This window comes from Sorex fumeus, unplaced genomic scaffold (genome assembly GCF_029834395.1).
Source record: "Sorex fumeus unplaced genomic scaffold, SorFum_2.1 ptg000095l, whole genome shotgun sequence".
NCBI classification, from domain to species: domain Eukaryota; kingdom Metazoa; phylum Chordata; class Mammalia; order Eulipotyphla; family Soricidae; genus Sorex; species Sorex fumeus.
The window spans coordinates 14,929,773-14,949,572 of NW_026606152.1; the positions used below are offsets into that span (position 1 = coordinate 14,929,773).

The 19,800-nt window shown below is 40.4% G+C and overlaps 1 long non-coding RNA gene across 2 annotated transcripts in view; it reads right to left on the reverse strand.

Moving 5' to 3' along the window:
• LOC130040792 (uncharacterized) overlaps window positions 1-19,800 on the reverse strand; it is an 85,437-nt gene that overhangs the window by 39,031 nt on the left and 26,606 nt on the right. The gene's annotated exons all lie outside the window — the stretch shown is intronic.

Here is a 19,800-nt window from a genome sequence, read left to right on the forward strand (position 1 = left end):
CTTTGGTACGCTTAAGTGAATAATAACACTGCCATTTCCTAAATATTTTAAGATAGTACAGCTCCAATTTAACAAAGTTTAGAATTTACTTTTGAAGCAAATATTGGCAATTAACAGATGGCTTTACATTTTTTCAATGTTTCCAAGGAGAGGTGATGTAGCCAAATGCATATAAGTATGTATGTAAACACCTCCATGTTTCTCCTGAAACTTTCATCCCATAAACTATATAAAAATATTGTTATCAAATTATCAAATGTTTGTAATATAAACTCAATGCACACTACAATGCTGAGTTTTCCACTTTAAAAGTTTAGAAGAAAAGTCAAACACTTTATTTCTCTGCTGTCAAATATTTGATTGTTTAATGACAAACCCCACGAAATCTATTTCACAAACAAATCCAAATATCATGCCCTTAAATAGATTAAGATCTTATCCAGTCTTTCTCAAGAACATATAAAGCTTCCTCAGCTTTATGTACATTTATATTTGAGCACACTGAAAGTGAAGGTATTTTTAAAATCAGAGAATATATTAGAAGCCAGTAAGCACTCCAAGAGAAGTGTTTTTAAGTAGTAGGGAAACAAAACATACTAGAAAATAAAGTACACAATGTATATGATGATATAAAAAAAACTTATTTATTATAAGATATAGCTTATTATTTGTAATTATACTTGAAACTTATGTCAGGTCTTTGCAGTACATTCTCTAGAGAAAAAATAAGTAAACAAAAGTACATTAAATCTTTCAAATATCATAAGAAAAAGAGAATAAAAAACATTAATATCAACTGTAATATCCAAGTTTGCCTTTCTAAAAGAGCCTTTAAAGCTTCTCTCAATCAGGTGAGAAAAAGGGGATAAAAGAAATAGTGAAAGAAAATAATTTCCTCACTGAGAACTATACTTATAGGAAAGCTCTAAGTCACTTGCATATACAACTAATCAAACACATACATATTCATAATGAGATTCTAAAACTGACCTGTTACTTTCATTATATTAAGATGATTATTAAAGTTCTAATGTCGTTCGTAAGTATGTGAAAAAAAATTACATCTTCATCACTTATTTATAAGAAACTAGTAGTTTATTATTGATTTCCTGTAGTATTAAGAGATTTAGGGTAACCAAATTTCAGAAAGTCATAATCTGAGTTCTAATTATACATCGAAATTAGTTGGTTGGTAAAAAGTGTTTCTCGGTCTGTTGAATAATTTTATTTTTTAAAAACTGCACTTTTACTAACTTTTATATAGCAATCCCATCTAAAATGTATTTTCTAGTTATAATCAAACCAATAATCTGTTATTTCTAAAAAAAATTAAAATGGTTAAAATAAACTAAACTAATGTGGGTCTTCATTAATAAACAAGAGTTAATTTTAGGTGAGCAATATTTAAAAATGAGATGAATTTTTTTATAGAGTAGGATTTCAAACTAAATTTATCATCAATTGAGTTTTTTAATTGGAGAAAGTATATGTACCATGTACAAGAAATATTTAATATAGTCATTGGGCATTTAAAACATTTTTTTGCTAATTTTATTACCAGTTAATTTGGTAAACCAAATAATAAATTAGTACTTCTGGATTGAATTACTTTGTGACATTCTGGGGAATTACTACATACCAATAAGCAGAAATAAAAATATATATGGCCACAAAACAAAAAACAAAAATGCTACACAAAGCATAATGAATACAAGGGATCCAGATTACAAAGTCTTTAAAAAAAATTTCATCCTTAGCTCTAGTTCTTGATAAATACTGAAACTGGTATTAGTCAAATTAGGAGAAACTGCAGTGTTACACATAAAAAGTAAGGCTACAATTTGTAAATATACAACATTGAAAAGTTAGCAGTAAAACTATCTAAAAATACACTTTTACTTGTATTTAAAAAAAGTGTGAAGGGCAGGGGCTAGTTCACTCGGAATGTCTGAGGCCCTGGGTTTGATCCCCAACTACACCCTCCATCCAGAGTGTAAACAAATGAGGCTAATACCTGGTCTTCTCTGGTTTTCTGCACCCTGAAATTATGTGAGTCCAGCTTTAAAGGAGACAAGTTACTGTAGTAGCACCTTACCCCAAAATTGTTTTCCTGTGGTAATACAAGACTTTTGTAACTCTTACAAAAGGAAATAAAACAGAACTATCAGTTTAACAGACATGGGTAATAATAATATATTTATTATTATTGTTCGATCTGATACTTATTCCATGTCCACAAATCTAAAACCAAACTGTCCCTCATCTTTAGCATCACATTTATATATGAAAATATTTTGTATGTTGTGGACTTTATTTACTTAGGAGCTCTAAAGCTTTAAGAGCAGTATTTTAAAAGTAATCCTTCATTTCTTTTAAAAATGGCTTATTAAACCATTCTTCATTCATCACCCTCAAAACAAACAAAAAACTCATAAATCAAAGCACAAAAGAATTGGTAAATATTATAATACGATGGAATTTAAAGGCTCCCTCTAACTCACCCTCCTCAAAACTCTCTAAGTCATAAACTAATATGAAATCTGAAACAGAACAGTACAGAAACAAACCTGACTAGTTTAAGTATTGTAGGTAAAATTGCATTTAAAGTAGAAAACAATCTCCTACAACTTCAGTAAAAAAAAAAAAAACTGTATAAAGGATAATTGGTGCCTTTTATGGAATTTTCATGAGAATTCAAAATAAAGATTTTTTTTGGAAAAAAGATAACTGAGCCTCTGTAATTGCAATGCCTGTATGAAGGCAATGCTAATAGAATGATTTACAAGCTAAACTATTCCACTTATTAACATAAATTAGATTTATAGTCCTACAGAGATGTAGGAATCACAGAATGTTTTCGTTTGAAAATTTTCTACAGTGCTTATCTGACATAACGTGAGAAAACAAAATTTCAGCTACTATTCATTTCTATTATATAAAATTTAAAAAAAAATTTACCAACTTACTGGCTTTTCTTTGAAAACCACACTTGACTTTTATCAAGATGCAATTAAATGGATGACAAGTTTGTTAAGAGAAATATGTTGACGACTGTCTCAAACAGTAAACAAAAATCAACATAAAACCTAGTTATGTGGAATAAATTTCTTCGTAATCAAAGGAACAAAATCGCGTATACACACCTGTGCATACTTACCTGTTGTATTGTCTAAATTAAGCAACTTAGATTTCCTGTAAACTATAGTTTTAGTCCAGTGCAATGGTTAAATTAATAAAATCTTTGTATCTTAAATTAGATGTAAAGCGTTTTAGAAATACAGCCAACTTACATGGAAAATGTAGAAAACCTCGTTCTTAACATTAAGAAAATTAAGGGGTTTTTTCATCAAAGAAAAAGGAATTCTCCCGTAATCTGCATCTAATAAAAATACATGAAGAGAAAAAAATTTCTGCCAAAGGGAGGAGGGGAAACAAAAAATCTAAATTCTACATTCGTTTTCAACCAATAGGGAACAGGAGCAGAAAAACACGAATCTCGTAATTTCAGTCAGGAGGATTACAATTTTGCGAAAACTACACCCTCCCCCCACCCTCGCCGTTTGACTTTTAATACAGCATTTCAGAGACATCTGAAAGTCCTTTATGGAAGGTGAAAACAAATACTACTCAATGCCCCAAATCTAAAACCAAAATCTCCCTCGTAGTTAGCATCGCATTTATAGGAAAAGACTCTGGAAAGCTGTGGATTTTATTTACTAGTGCGAGGTTCCCAATGCGTTGATACTGTGCAAAAGCTTTGCAAAATTTTTACCCCCGCTTTAACATTTCACACCCATTCCCATGGTGCTCCCAAAGTACGATTTTTTTCGCAAAGTGGGGAACTATTATCTAGGATTCAAGCACCCCCCCACCCCCCACCCCCGCCCAACCCCGCTTCCTTCCAGCCAATCAGGGGTTCGCAGTCCGGTGTCCCGGGAGCTCCGTTAGCCACAATTCGAAAAACATCACCTTGCGCCGCGCACTCTCCCCGGGAGAGCCGGAGTGCAGGCGGGCCCCGTGGTTGGAGAAAACCGGGACGCGGTCCACCAACCAACCGCGCAATTCCGGGGCGGCGGGCCCGGCGCGGGGGTGCAGCCGCGCCAGCAAACGCGCCCCGCGGCTCCCGGCTAACCCTCGACGAGCTGCGCGTTGAACCATCCCTAGCACACCCGCAGTCGCGCCCCACGCACGCCCCGGCTCACTCCGGCAAAGGGTTAAATCCAGGGGGTGCGCGGAGCCGAACAGGACTCAGAACTCTTATTTATTACCTCTCGGGCGGAGCACATTCGTGCAAAGGCCGTGAATTAGCTCGGATAAGCTAGCCGGCTCCGCGTCCTTTCCGAAAGTGGGGAAGAAAGTGGCAGCAACTAGGCGCCCCCGCCCCAAAGTCACCCGGGGGGAAAGACAAACAACAGCCCTCTCCCCTCCATCCCGATCCCCGGCCCCCCGCGGGGCGCAGCGCTCAAGGAACCGGGGCGCACCGCAAATACTCCGTTAAGTCGGCCGGGCAGAGACTTTCCGGGAGGAAAACGCTTAGCTCCCAGAGTTGCCTCTGCGTTGAGTGAGACAACGTCTCGGAAGACCGGAGAGGGGGGCAAAAAAAAAAAAGTCTCGTGAGCAAAGTGCGACTCGGGGAGCAGGAGATCGCACCCTCTTTTCATCGCACCCCGGAATCCTTTCTCCCCCCCTCCTCCGCTCAGGATGGAGGGCAGCGGGAGCGCCACCGACCAAGCCCGCGCGGACTTAAAAAAAAAAAAAAAAGCGAAAGTCCCCGCAACCCTCCCGGGCGCCCCGGGGCTCGGCGCGGCTCCGGCTTCCCCGCGGAGCGCCGGGCGGGAACGCAACCCCGGGAAACTCACTTTCCTCGAGGGTGGGGGTGGGGGTCTCGCGCTTCCCGCCTCGTCGATTTTTCCGTTGCCCCCCCCCCCCCAAGTTTCGGATCCCGAGACAGCCGCCTGCGGGCCGGGGGTCCCCAACGGCGAGCGCGGAACCGCTCGCGTCGGCCCCGGCTCCTGTCAAGCCGGCGGCGGCGGCGGCGGGGGAGCTCGGCCGCGCCCCGTCGCCGGCCCCGGGCGGGGGGTCCCGCTGACAGATCCGCTGGGCGGCGGCTGCTCCGCCACAGCCAGCGCGCGTCCCGCTCAAACTGCAGCTCCCCTCCCCCTCCGCGGCTCGCGGCGCTCCCGCCACATTCCACCCGCCGCCGCCCACTCGCGGGCCGCCCCCCACCCCCGGGCACCTCCCGGCCCTACCTTCGCGGACTTCGGGGGGCACCGAAAGAAAGGCGGACCTACCGCTCACTCGCCCGCACCCCGCTTTCCCCCCCCCCCCCCGCCCCAACACACCGCCCGCCGGCCGGTCCCACCACTGCCACCTCCCGAGTCCCGCTCAGCTACTTCTCCGCGCTCTTACCAACGGCGCCCAGCCCCCGGCAGAGCTCCGCGGCCTCTCTGGGGTCAAAGGCATTTTTAGCGATTTTTTGGCGATTTTTTTTTGGCCGGCGGACTCCTCCGGACGCTAGGCTCTCGGACAGGTCACGCCGCCCCTCCGGCTAGATTAATGAGCTCGGGCATCACTCGAAAATGGCGCCGAAAGCTCGGAGGCTCCTCATTCAAATTCGTTAGAGCCAACCCCGCCGCCAGGAGCATGCCGGGAACGCGGGCTGCCTCCACAGCTGTCAATATCGCCGCCGGCCCCGCCACCCCGCACCCCGCCCGCTTTCCAGACACTCGTGCACATGCGCACACGCGCCCCACCCCACCCCGCCCCCTCGAAAACCCGCGCTCTGCACAGGCGCAGAAGCGAGGGCGCGCGCCGCTCTCCCGGTACTTCCCTGCGCGTGCGTACAGCCCACCCCGCGCCCCCGAGTCAAGTGAAGGAACCTTGGGGACTTTGTGGGCCTGAGAATCCGCAGATCCTAGGGGGTCATGCTCTAGGAATTGGCCCTCGTGGTGGAGGAAAAGAAATCGGGGGTCCAGCTGACGCCAAAAGGGCAATCAATGCCTTACTGCGGTGTCAAAAGTTTTCTTAACAGTGCCGAGAACCCGCGGATTGAACAACCCTGGGAGCAGAGCGCTTGCTTTATGGGCGCGCTCTCACTCGAGAGAACTGCAGCTGCGGTTCTCGGTCTGCAGAGCAGGAAACCTCGAGACTCAGACTGATTTTTCTCGAGACCGCACGAAGCAGCAAGCGCTGGCCTGAGCCCGCATCTGTCAGAGTCCGGGTGCCCGGCCGTTCCCCCTCGCGGGAGGCGTGGTCCCTCCAGCTCGGCCCGTGCGAGCGGGACCCCGCTCACCGCGTGCGTGGCGCCGGGTCTCCCCTCCCGCCGGCTCGGCCCTTGCGTGCGCGCCGGTGCGCGCGCCCTTCCAGCCTTCCTGGAAGTTCTTGCGCGCTCGAGTTTGCTGGAGTCCTTCCTCCCGTTCCTAAACGTCGCGCTTCATCGAATCGAGTTCGCGAACGTGAATAGGCAATCTTGTGCGGCCTCTCGGGGCGATTTGAAAATAAATAAATAAATAAAATAAGAAAGCTAAAGGACGTGGTAAGTGGATCTGGCAAAGCCAGTTTCCTTTGTACCCTGCACTGAAGCTGGAGTAGTCGTAGTAGCAGCGGGGGAATCAGCGTTTTTGCCTCTTCTGGGTAAGCGCTGCACGGTTAGTCGTGTCTGTTGCTCACAACAGCCCGGGAGAGGAAGTCTCACCCTCGGGTCACACCGGACGACACCGACACTCAGAGGAAGAAACTGCCCCAGATCTAGTACGCAGGAGCACAAGATGCGGGCAAATGTAAATCTGTGCCCACATTGGAAAACTCGGCGCTGTGATCGCACAATTGATGATAAAGTCGCCACTACTTTAAACCTCTTTTAAAACTAAATAATTCACTTGCTTGGGAAAGTTAGTCAAGCTCGTTAGGGAGGGAGGGCAAAAAAAGAAAAAGCTAAAAGACAGCTCCTCCCTCCCCCCCCCCCCCCATTAGTTCTAAAGGTTTACATTTGACTTTTTGGATCTGTTACTATTTTCTTGAGCTCATGCTGTAATGAAATTTCTAAAACTTAAAACAGTTTAAGACATAAGACAACCATTTTTTGGTTGCAGAAAAGTGTTATGAACCACAGGGTTTGAGTAAGTCAACATAAATCACTGTGAGGATTAAATAAGACAATGGTCAGGAAAGTGCCTAAAATACGAAATGGAAATGAAAGAGGGCTAGTGAGATGCAATTGGAAAAGAAATGGAGGCTAATAATTTGAGATCATCAAAATGCAACAGGGCAAGGATTTGGGTTCTCAGTAGAGAGAGGTCATGCTTTGTATATCTGAGGCCCTGGACTTAACACCAAAAGAAAATTGAAATTAAAAAAGGGAAGTAACAAGGCAGAGTACTATATCTTTATGATACGTTATATATTGGTTTTAAGTCAGGGGACAGTTGTACAAACCTGGCTTTGGATTTCAGCCCTGCTACTTAATAGCTGTGGCCTTACAAGTTATTTTCTGTGCTTTATCTTTTTGTAAAAGGAGTAATACTAGTTTCACTGTGTTGTTATAAGAATGTAGATGATTTAATACATTAAGGGCGTTGGACGGTGCTTGACGAGGAATAGTAAGTCAGTCATTAACACTAAGTCTTAGGAGATGTTCAAAGATCATACAGTTATTAAGTCAGGATTTGTGTCTAAGAGTCCCTGAAAATGATAAATTACTTTTGCCAAATAAGAGTAATGATATGTCAGATGAATAAAGATGTCAATTTATTTCTCCATTTTGTAAGAGCAACATGAAAATGGAACTGAAATGTTTTATTGATTTAAAAATTTTTTTTTTGTTTTTCTTTTGGTTTTGGGTCACACCCGGCGATGCATAGGGTACACTCCTGGCTCATGCACTCAGGAATTACTCCTGGCGGTGCTCGGGGGACCATGTGGGATGCTGGGATTCGAACCCGTGCAAGGCAAACGCCCTACCCACTGTGCTATCGCTCCAGCCCCTTGATTTAAAAATTATTAAAGTTAAAAATAGTTGTTTAAAAAATTATTCTAAAAAATTGTTCTAAATGTCTAAAGTATATAAACTAAAAACATTAAAATATGTCATTCAGAGATAATTACATATTCTTTGTCCTTTAAAAATATAATGTACTGAAAGTGGGGAATAGACCAGAAGTGGAATATCTGGGGAATTTATTGGTAGGATTGTTTTAAACTTTGAATTGGCATGTTCTTTTAATCTACTCCCCCTTTCAGTTATGCCTTTGAAGAGAGGCCTAACATGATGCTGTTGATGATGTTAATTGACTACCTACTTTGTGTCACAGTGCTGAGCATGCATATCATTTCCACCCCACTCCATGACATGGCTGCTAAACTGATCTCCATTTTGCATAGACTAAAATTTATGCGGAGGTCACTTCTAGAAGTCCTCTTTTATTTAAACACTAATAAACCAGAAACTGTTAATGCTTCTTGATTGACTAAAATAGGAAAAAGCATATCAACATGGCTACTGTGCCTGAACAAAATAAAAAGCCGTTGGAAAAAGTGTTTTGAAAATGAAGAATTTTATGTTTGACCACAAGGGGGTGCAAATTATTCCTGAATTGCATTTTAAAGGGGGTTTGGGGCTGGGGGTGGGGAGGCACTTTTACTTAAGGACATAAATTCTCAGTAAGAATATAGTTAGAATACTTTCCTCAAACCTTAAACCTTAATGGTCTATAAAATGACGAATCTAGTAAGAGTCAATGTAGAGAATCAATTAGGGCAGAAGTTTCTGGCTTAAAAAAAAAATCTTCAATACAGTATAGAGTTAATTTCTTCCACCCCCTTCCACCCACCAGGCTGGGTTTCTGCATACTCCTCTTTGTCAATGGAATAGAACTGAAGTCATTATTTAGAATCTCAGATTTTACTTGGAAACTGGAATGCAGTCACCAGCAAAGGAGTGGTAAATATGGGTATTGTGGAGAACAGAAGATCATCTAATTTCAGTGCTTTTCCCCATTTCCCTTTTTTTAATGAGTAAATGACAACTGATGGAATGTTGGCTTTAATATATTAACTTACATTTTAAAAAAACATAGTTTGTCTAACAAAGTTGACGGTCTTTACCTTTTAAGGATGAAAATTAACATTATGAACAGTTAACTTGAAAACTCAGTATCATAGATGTTTTAAAAACAATTTGCTTAGATGGATTTGTAAAAGTAAGGGCCAAACCCAGCTGAGTTTATTGTAGGGGGCAGTCTAGGGGTACGCCCAGCAGGTGGTAAGTGAGGAAGGGGTGCAGTACTAGGGATCAAATTAAGGGCCTCTAACTCAAACTTTCTCCTGAGTCCCACTTAGATGGATTTTAAATTATCTCTTACTTTCAAGTCAGTCTAGTTCTCTAAAATGAACTTAATGAAAAAGGAAAAAGAAAACTTGTTATTTGGAAATAATTTCAAATTCACAACAAAATGCAAATATATGACAAAAAAACAAAAGTAGATAAAAGAAAGGGACAACATCAAACTAAAAAGCTTGTGCACTGTGAAAAAATGAGACCTAAAATTAAAAGACACTCTACTAATATGGGGGAAATATTCACATATCACACACCAGACTAAAAGTTAATAACCAAGATATACAAAGCTTTCTCAAAGATCAACAACAAAACCCAACAACCACCCCATAAAAATAGGGAGAGGAGATGGACAGTCCCTCCAAAACAGAATAAAGATGGCCAACAGACATATGAAAAAATGTTCACCATCACTGATCGTTACAGAAATGTGAATCAAAATGACAATGAGACATTACCTCACACCAGTGAGAATGGGCTGTAGCAAAAAGAAAACATTAAGTGCTGGCAAAAAAAGGAATTCTCATTCGTTCATTGCAGGTGGGACTACTGCTTGGTTTATCATCTTTGGAAAAATGGTTTAAAGACTTTTTTAAAAAGAACAGAGCTTTCACACAAGCCTGCAATTTCACTATGAGGTATCAACCCGAAGAATACAAAAACATGAATCTGAAAGGGTGTATGCACACCTATACTCATTGTTGCACTATTCACAATAGCCAAGATCTGGAAACAACCAAGTGCCCAACAATAGATGAGCTGACAAAGAAATTGTGGTGGGAAAAGATGAAATCATGCATTTTACTGCAACTTGGATGGAATTAGCAGAAGTTATGCTAAGTGAAGTGAGTCAGAAAGAAAAAGATACCAGATGAGCTTGCTATATGTAGAGTCTGGAATTCGACAATTCCCAATGGAAACAACCCTGAGATACAGTCAGTAGAGTTGTCATTTGAGTGTGCTAAAGGGAATGGGAGAGAAGGGACATTGGTCCACCAAAGCATGGTATAGCAACATTACAATATAATATTGGTATTATAAACTTTTATATAATAAAACATTTTCAAATTAAAAATATAATTTTTTAAAGGAAAACCTAAGTCATTTGTTTGCTTCTGTGCATTTTCTCTTCCCCCTCCCCCACTTTTCTCTCTTCATGTATTTATAAGGTTTTTTTTTTCTGAATCAGTGGCGTTACATATATCCTACTCCTTCATCCCAAAATATCTCTCACTGTCACTGTCCTCCCGTTGTTCATCGATTTGCTCGAGCGGGCCCAGTAACATTGTGAGACTTGTTACTGTGTTTGGCATATCGAATATGGCACGGGTAGCTTGCCAGGCTTTGCTGCGCGGGCGAGATACTCTCGGTAGCTTGCTGGGCTCTCCGAGAGGGGCGGAGGAATCAAACTCAGGTCGCCCAACCCGACCACATGCAAGACAAAAGCCCTACCCACTGTGCTATCATTCCAGCCCATCCCAAAATATGTGAAAGTATATTTATTATCAATTTCATAAATGTACATTTAAATAATTATTTAATCATCATCTCTTCTTCAATTTTATAGAATGATTTTGTAGCATTTTTCTCTCTTTCTTACAGAAATGTCTGGTGTCAGGTACTACATTCAGTTATCATTACATTTTTAGGTACCTTTATCTTGGTACATTTTCACAGCCTCTATTTTTTATGGCTGTGAGATTTTTCAAGAGTACCTCTTCTGTGGAGTTCATGCCAAATTCAATCCGCTTAACCAATGGCTGAATAAAAAGCAGTACTCTTACATTTATTTTTATTTTTTTCCTCTATTTTTAAAAAAATTTTATTAGTGAAACACCATGAGGTACAGTTGTAGACTTACAAATTTTTGTGCTTGGGTTTCCATTATACGATGATCAAATGCCCATCCCTCCACCAGTGCCCATTTTCCATCACCATGGGTCCCAGTATCCCTCCCATCCCACCCTGCCTCTGTGGCAGGGCATTCCCTTTTGTTCTCTCTCCTTTTGGGTGTTGTGGTTTGCAAGAGAGGCATTGAGTGGCAATCATGTTTGGTCTATATTCTACTTTCAGCATGCTTCTCCCATCCTGAGAGGATCCTCCCAACACCCTTTATTTGGTGCTCCCTTCTCTATCCGAGCTCCCTTTACCCCTAGCAAGTGTGGCTGGCCTCCAAGCCATGAAGCAAACCTCCTGGTACTTATCTCGGCTCTTCTTGGGTGTTAGTCTCCTATTTCGTTACTTTATGTTCCCCAAATGAATGCAATCTTTCTATGTCTATCTCTCTCTTTCTGACTCATTTCGCTTAGCCTGATACTTTCCATGTAGTACCACTTGTATGTAAATTTCATGACTTCATCTTTTCTAACAGTTACATAGTACTCCATTGTGTAGATGGTACTCCTACATTAAAAAAAAGTACATCTTCCACTCCCCTTTTAAAAAGAAAAAAGAAATGTGGTCTGATGTTTCCTCATGACTACATTGGTTATACATTCTCAAATAGACTATTGCAACAGTGATATTATACCCTTCTCAACAGATTATTTAAGGAAGCAAATGATGTCCATGTGTCTCACACTGATGGTATTAATTTGATCACTTGGTCTATATGAGGCCTGAATTTTCCATTGTATTGCTATTTTTTTTTTCATTCTGGCAATCAGAAATTTGTAATGAGACTTTGGAAGATATATCATTCATCAAAACGTCTTAATTTTGGTGTTTCGGCCACACCCAGCAGTGCTCAGGACTTTTTGCTCTGTGCTGTCAGATCATTCCTAGAGGTGCTTCGGGCACTCTATGTGGTGCCAGGGTTTGAACTGTGCAAGGGAAATGCCCTGCCTGCTGTATTCTCTCTCCACATCATAAATTTCCTTTAGTTTTAGCATCCACTGCTGGTATGATTTTGCTATGATGATTTCAAAATAATTCAATAAATCGAGTACTCCTTCCACATTTACCACATTGGCACAAAGCAGTAATAGCACAAAAGGAGAGACTTCCTTTCTGCTTTATTTACGTATGGACTATTTACATCTACTATAATAAGATCATGTGATCTTTCATTTGTGTATTTGGCTCATTTGCATGTATGTTTTCTCCATATAGAAGTGTGTACTCCATAAAATTTTGGGGGAACCATTTGAAAATAAGTTACATGTATCATAACCTTTTACCTCTAAATATTTTTTTCTGGCTTTAGTTATTTTGGTGAAAAGATTATCCCAGATACAGCTGGTAGGAATTTTTTTCCTTTTCCTCTATTTTTGGGGGGTGGGAAGGATCTTCTGAAGTGGTGCTCAGAAAACCTGGCTGTTTCCCCACCCCCTGAGAAATTTGTTGACATCCGGATCAGTGGTCCAATATGAGGTCCTGAGAGGTGGTGCTGTGGGGGCCCTGCAGTGTCAGGGATTACCAAACCACTGAGTGGCACTAAGAGGCATCCAAGATTGCACTGAAAGATGCTTGGGGGACCAGGTGGAAACCCCAACAGAACTGGGATCAGCTAATGTAAGGCTTTCCAATACCTAGCATTGTTTAAAATATTTTATTATAATTGTAAAGATATCACAGCAACATTTATAAAGCTCTGAGTAAAGGCAATGGAATCACAGTCCAGATCAACTCAAACAGTTTTCATGTTCCCTTATAGTCACTTTTTGTACATTTAATTTTATCTGCTGTTTTGTACATTTAATTTTATCTGCTGATGTGTGGAACAGTTTCATTTGTCTTTTTCCACTTAACATGAGGTAATGCTTAACAAGCATTTGAGGCACCAGATTATTATTATTATTTTTGTTCTCTTTTGTTTATTGGGCCAAACCCAGCCCAGTACCATATTTTTTGCAATACTTATTCTACATTGCTCTACTACACATTATTTAGTAGAGTCTACCTTTCTTTCAGGTATTGCTCACATCTAGGTTGGTTCTGGTTTTTGTTTGTTTAGTTTTAGGCAACACCCAGTTGTTACCCCTGGCTCTGCACTCAGCAGTCAGTCCTGGTGGTGCTCGGCTGACCGTATGGGATGCTGGGGATCAAACTTGGGTCAGCTGCATGCAAGGCAAGTGCCTTACCTGCTGTACTATCTTTTTGGCCCCACATCTAGCTTGTCTCTAGTTTTTCTCCCACTACAAGTAATTCTGAACGTATTTTTATGTATATATTTTCTAATGTGTTTCCTTATATTTGCTTAGTTATGAATCTCCATATATATTGATGGGTTTGGTATGTACTGGCATATATAGTTAAATATTTATCAAATTCCATACTAAAATTAAAGATAAAAAATTCATAGATCCTCTTAGCAAGAAACTAACTGTTGTTACCAGAAAATAAGAGTTTTTGTCAGGAAATAAGTTTCTAATCAAGAAATAAAATTAAATGTACAATTATTTAGTATCAAGCTTATACTATTACTCTTAATATTAAGCTCAAGAATGATCCCTATATTTTAATTTCTTGTAATGTCTAAAGAAAGCTGACCTATTACCTATATGACTGATGAGAGGTATAAGAGATTCTCTGAACTATGCATATACATAGTATCAGGAAATGTAAAAGAACTGAAGAGTTTAGTATTTATAAGTTTAGTAGATTTTAAAATATGTGGGTTTTACTGACTAGTCAAACATTACAAAATACAAGCTATGAAATTCTAAATGCTAAGTATTTAAAGATTTTTTTTTTAAATCCCCCTTAAAAGTAAAAGCTGTTAAAATTTACAAAGAATAACCGTATTTTCAAGTTGAATTTGAAATCTGAGGAACTGAGTTGTGGATAAGGCTCAGCTGTAAAGCATATGCCTCACATGTGTGAGACCTTGAAATCAATCCCTAGCACTAAAAAAAAAAATTAAAGAAGAAGTTAAGAACGAAGTTATTTTGTTGTTGCTTGTATGTCAGGTTTTTGGTTCTCTCAAGCAGAAATCAGGGGACCTGGGGGCCACTCCCAGTGATACTTGACCACCTAGGCAGATGGTTCAGTATTAGGATGAAGTGGACTGGGGCCAAGTAGTGTTGGGCTCACCAGCTCCCACCCAGTGGTGCTTTGGAGAACCTGAACCTCAGGGTTATACCTGAAATGCTGGGGGAGGGAGGGATGTAGTGCCAGGGACAGAACCTGGGACCTTTACTTATTTATTTATTTTGCTTTTTGGGTCACACTCAGTGATGCACACGGGTTACTCCTGGCTCATGCACTCAGGAATTACTCCTGGTGGTGCTCAGGGGATCATATGGGATGCTGGCAATCAAACCAGGGTGGGCCTCCTGCAGGGCAAACGGCCTACCCGCTATGCTATCGCTCCAGCCCCCGAATCTGGGACCTTCAGCATGTAAGACATGTATGTGCTCCTGGCCCCAAGAACAGTTTTTTTTTTTATATCAGTGATAAAAATTTAAGTGACCTGAAGGGTCTTTTCTTTATCTTTAAAGCATCATTAAAAAAATTAAAAATCTAGGGCCAGAGTGATAGTACAGCAGACAGGGCATTTGCCTTGCACACGGCTGGCCTGGGTGCGATCCCTGGCATCCCATATGGTCCCCTGAGCACGTCCTGAGCACAGGGATAGAACTAACTCCTGAGCATTGCCGAGTGAGACCCCCCTCCAATTTTTTTTTAATTTAAAAATCCTACTCACACTAATGATATGAATGAATGAAGGCTGGTGGCAATGTAAATTAAAAGTCATTCAAAGATAGTTGGAAATGATCACTCTTGATAAGAACTATGTGCTGAAAACAGGTAAAGGACAAACATGATAACCTCTCAGTACTTGTATTGCAAACCATAATGTCCCAAAGGGGGAGGAGGAGGGTGGGAGGGAGAGAGGAGAGAGAGAGAGAGAAAGAGAGAGAGAGAGACAGAGACAGACAGACAGACAGACAGAGACAGAAAGAAGGAAAGTGCCTGTCATAGAGACAGGCTGGGGAGAGGGTGGCAGGAGGGAAACTGAGGGCATTGATAATGAGAAATGTACATACACTGGTGGAGGGATAGGTGTTAGGATACTGTATGACCGAAACCCAAACATGATTAGCTTTTTATTATTATTTTTTTCATGATTAGCTTTGTATCTCATGATGACTAAAAAAAAATTAAAAAATAGTTATTTTAGAAAGCAATTTAGCAGTACATAAAAGGGTTATGAGACTATTCATATCATTCCTGGCAGAAATTCCTATTTAAGATGAAATAAACCACAAATCTGGAAAAATGTACTAGAAATATTATTTAATCATTGTGGATTTACAATCAGGAGCAATAAAAAATGATGTATACCAACATGGAAAAATGTTATATAAGTGCAAGATGTAATTTGGATGATTAAAACTATATCTAAAAAAAACCACAACACCAAAAATAATATTGCAAAGAAAAAACTTTAAACCTGTATCAAGATTCTGGAACTAGGTGTCAGCAGGTAAGGCACTTGCCATATAAGTGGCTGATCCCTGGTACTACATATGGTCCCTGAGCCACACCAGGAGTGATCTTGAGCACAGAACCAGGAATACGTCCCACCCATTGCAGGATGTGAATTTACCACCTCATAAAAAAAGAAGAAAAAACTCCAAGGATTTTTTTCCTTTTTGAGTCACACCTGGTGATGCTCAGGGGTTACTCCTGGTTCTGCACTCAGGAATGACTCCTGGTAGTGCTTGGGACCATAAGGGATGCCGAGGATCAAACGCAGGTTGGTTGTGTGCAAGGCAAACTCCCTCTCCACTGTTCTATTGCTCCAGCCCCCTTTCTTTCTTTCTTTCTTTCTTTCTTTCTTTCTTTCTTTCTTTCTTTCTTTCTTTCTTTCTTTCTTTCTTTTCCTATCCATCCCTCCACCAGTGTACATTGTCCACTACCAATGTCCCCAGCAAGGATTTTCTTTTCAAAGTTAAAAATGTATACATTAAAAAAAGTAAATCTGAAATTTGACATTGTTGACACTGACAAGCTGTGCTTCTAAGGAATATTGACATTCTATGATCTAGTACTATAGCACTGTAGCACTGTCCTCCCATTGTTTGCTCAAACGGGTACCAGTAACGTCTCCATTGTGAGACTTGTTACGTTTTTGGCATATTGAATATGTCACAGGTGGTTTGCCAGGCTCTGCCATGCAGGCAGGATACTCTCATAGCTCACGGGGCTCTCCGAGAGGGACAAAAGAATTGAACCCGGGTCGGCCAAGTGCAAGGCAAATACCTTACCTGTTGTGCTATCACTCCAGCCCGCTAGTACTATATGATTCTTAAATTATAAAAAAAAAATTGTTGAAAGTTATATATCCTGGGGCTGGAGCAATAGCACAGCGGGTAGGGTGTTTGCCTTGCACGTGGCCAACCCGGGTTCGATTCCCAGCATCCCATATGGTCCCCTGAGCACCGCCAGGGGTGATTCCTGAGTGCAGAGCCAGGAGTAACCCGTGTGCATCACTGGGTGTAACCCAAAAAGCAAAAAAAAATGTTATAGATCCCTTTTCTAGAATCATGTGCATATCAACAGTGTGAACATACAACTTCAGAGATAGATGATGGCTGATAGAATTCTTTGAAGAAAAACTTATAGAATAATGGTCCTCCCAAAGTTGTTCATGGCCTAATCCTCAAAAACTAATTTATGTGGCTTTTATGTCACATGGCAAGGGGTTATGCAAGAGAATTAAAATTGCTACTCAGATGACCAAAATAGATTATTCTGGATTATTTGAGTTCCAGTATATTTATAAATTCATTTAAATGTGGAAGAGGGAAACAGAAGGGTTGATGTCAGAGTGATGAGTTGTGAGGAAGGCTCAACCAGTGTTTCCTGTTGTGAGGACAGAAGAGGGCCATAAGCCAAGGAATGAGGTGCCCTTGAGACATTGAAGATGCAAGAAAATAGATTTTTCCCTTAGTGTCTCCATAAAGAAATGCAGCTCTGCCTATCAGCACTGTTTGACAGACTCCCTGAGACCCATTTTGGATTTCTCTTCTACAGAACTGTAACATAATGACTATTTTTGGCTTTAGTACTATGCAACAGTGCCATAACATTACTGTCACTGTCACTGTCCTCCCGTTGTTCATCGATTTGCTTGAGCAGGCCCAGTAACGTCTCCATTTTGAGACTTGTTACTGTGTTTGGCATGTTGAATACGTCACGGGTAGCTTGCCAGGCTTTGCCTGTTAAAGTGCTTAACTTCCACGAGGCCCACCCGAGTTTGGCCCATGACACCATATATATATGATCCCCTGAGCACCACCAGGAGTGATTCCCTCTATGAAGAGCCAAAAGTGGCACCTGAGCACTGCTGGGTGTGACCCAACTCCCCCACCCCACCCTAAAGAAAATACTGTCCTTGGATGCAATACTAAGTACTATATTTCTGAAATTTTGTTTTAAAAATAATATAATTTCATAAGAACTCAATATAGAAAATGTAGCCTACTCAGGTTTAGAATTACAAAACATACTAATTTTTTGGAGGGTGGTGATGGGGCGTTGTTCGGGCCATATCTAGTTGTGCTCAAGGTTTACTCCTGGCTCAGTGCTCAGGATGAATTCTTGATAGTGCTTGGAGGACCATACACAGTGCTGGGAATTCAACTGGGGCTGGCTGCACACAAAACAAACGACTTAATCCCTGTACTATCTCTGTGGCCTGGGAATCATAGAATCATAATAGTTAAAAGCTGACTTTTAGTTGTTGCTACACGCTATCAAAGTGCCTGAGGAATACAGAGAACAAATTCATCTTCATCCACATGTGATAGCCCTGAAAATATGACTACTACTATTTTCAACCATAAAGATAATGGGGTCCCCACCGCCTCTAAACATCCTTCACTCTTTTAGTGGTATTATGATTTAAAACACTTTAACATCTCTGCCAACCTCTTCTGCCTTCAGTTTAAAAAGGCCCTTGTCAAACTTGATACTCCGCATGGTAAGTCAGAAATATACGAACGGCTGGCTAACTCTGTTCTAACCATTAAAATGTTTGGACTTGGGGTACAATTTGAGATAAAAAAGAACTAGTAAACAACAGAAATTATTCTTAACACTTTATCCAAAAAATGAAGGGTTTTAATAAAATAGAATTTAAATAGCACTGTAGCACTGTCCTCCCTTTGTTCATCGATTTGCTCGAGCAGGTACCAGTAACGTCTCCATTGTGAGACTTGTTACTGTTTTTGGCATATCGAAAACGCCACACGTAGCTTGCCAGGCTCTGCCATGTGGGCAGGATACTCTAGGTAGCTTGCCGGGCTCTCCAAGAGGGACAGAGGAATCGAACCCGGGTCGGCCACATGCAAGGCAAACGCCCTACCCACTGTGCTATCGCTCCAGCCAATAAAATATTCTATTCTATTCTATCTAATAAAATATAATTTAAACTTGAGAAAAAAACTGAAAAGTCCTAACTCTGAGGTACTGTTGATTTGCGATCAGCCTTGTCCTAGAAGCTGGAGATGAAACTGGGGCTCTATTAACACTTTTCTTATTTATTCTCATTAGAAGTAAACTTGATATTCTCTGGTATGTAGGAAATAGGACTACAGTTGTGTGGCCAATTCTCTATGACAGTTGACCCTCATGCTACATTTCTATTCTTAATATGTAAAATCTATTTCCTATAGAATCAATCTATAGGGAAATAGAATAAAATATGCATATTATTTTTTTAAAAAATTAGGTGTTTCACTAATAAAAATAATAATAAAAATGCATTTAAAAGAAATCAACTTTTTCAAGCAGCTTTGAAGAAGTCATTTATTTTAAATAGGTGAACAGTTTACAGCTCTTGTGGGAATATTTTTTCTTTGATTTTCTTTATCTTAAGATCAGGCCCTATGTTTTTAATTTAAGTCCTTTAATTTTTTCTGTTAACATTCAATTTACTTGATGACCCCATACTGTTAACTTTTGACCCAGTGAACTCAGGATGGTTTATAAAGACCATATATCTAATTTTAAAGAAACTCTTAGTGAAGAAGTAAGAAACAAATTATTTTTTAACTGTCAGTTAAATATATATCAAATATACAATCAAAGAGTTCTTTTTCCCCTGTTAAGGGATATATTTTTTAAAGCATAGTGCTTTTTTCTTTTAATTGTTAATGCTATTACAAAATAACTCAAAGTTTACACGGCTAAATTATAATACTTTTATTAAACTATAAAACTACTAATAAACTGTGCTAGATACAAATTATTTTCCTGACAAATTCTTGGAGCATATTACTAAGTCTAATTATCTTCCCATCTGCCTTTATATATACTCAAATTTCCTTTCCTTTTATTTAAAATCCTAAGGTTTAATTCTTTAGATGTAAAAAAGTACATACATTTGTTAACAGTGAGGACATTCAATTTTTTTTAAGTCATTTGATGTAAAATTACTTCCTATTTGACATTTATTTGACCTCAAAACTAGTTCCTTGTGCTTGATTTCAAACATACTACTACTGATTAATAAA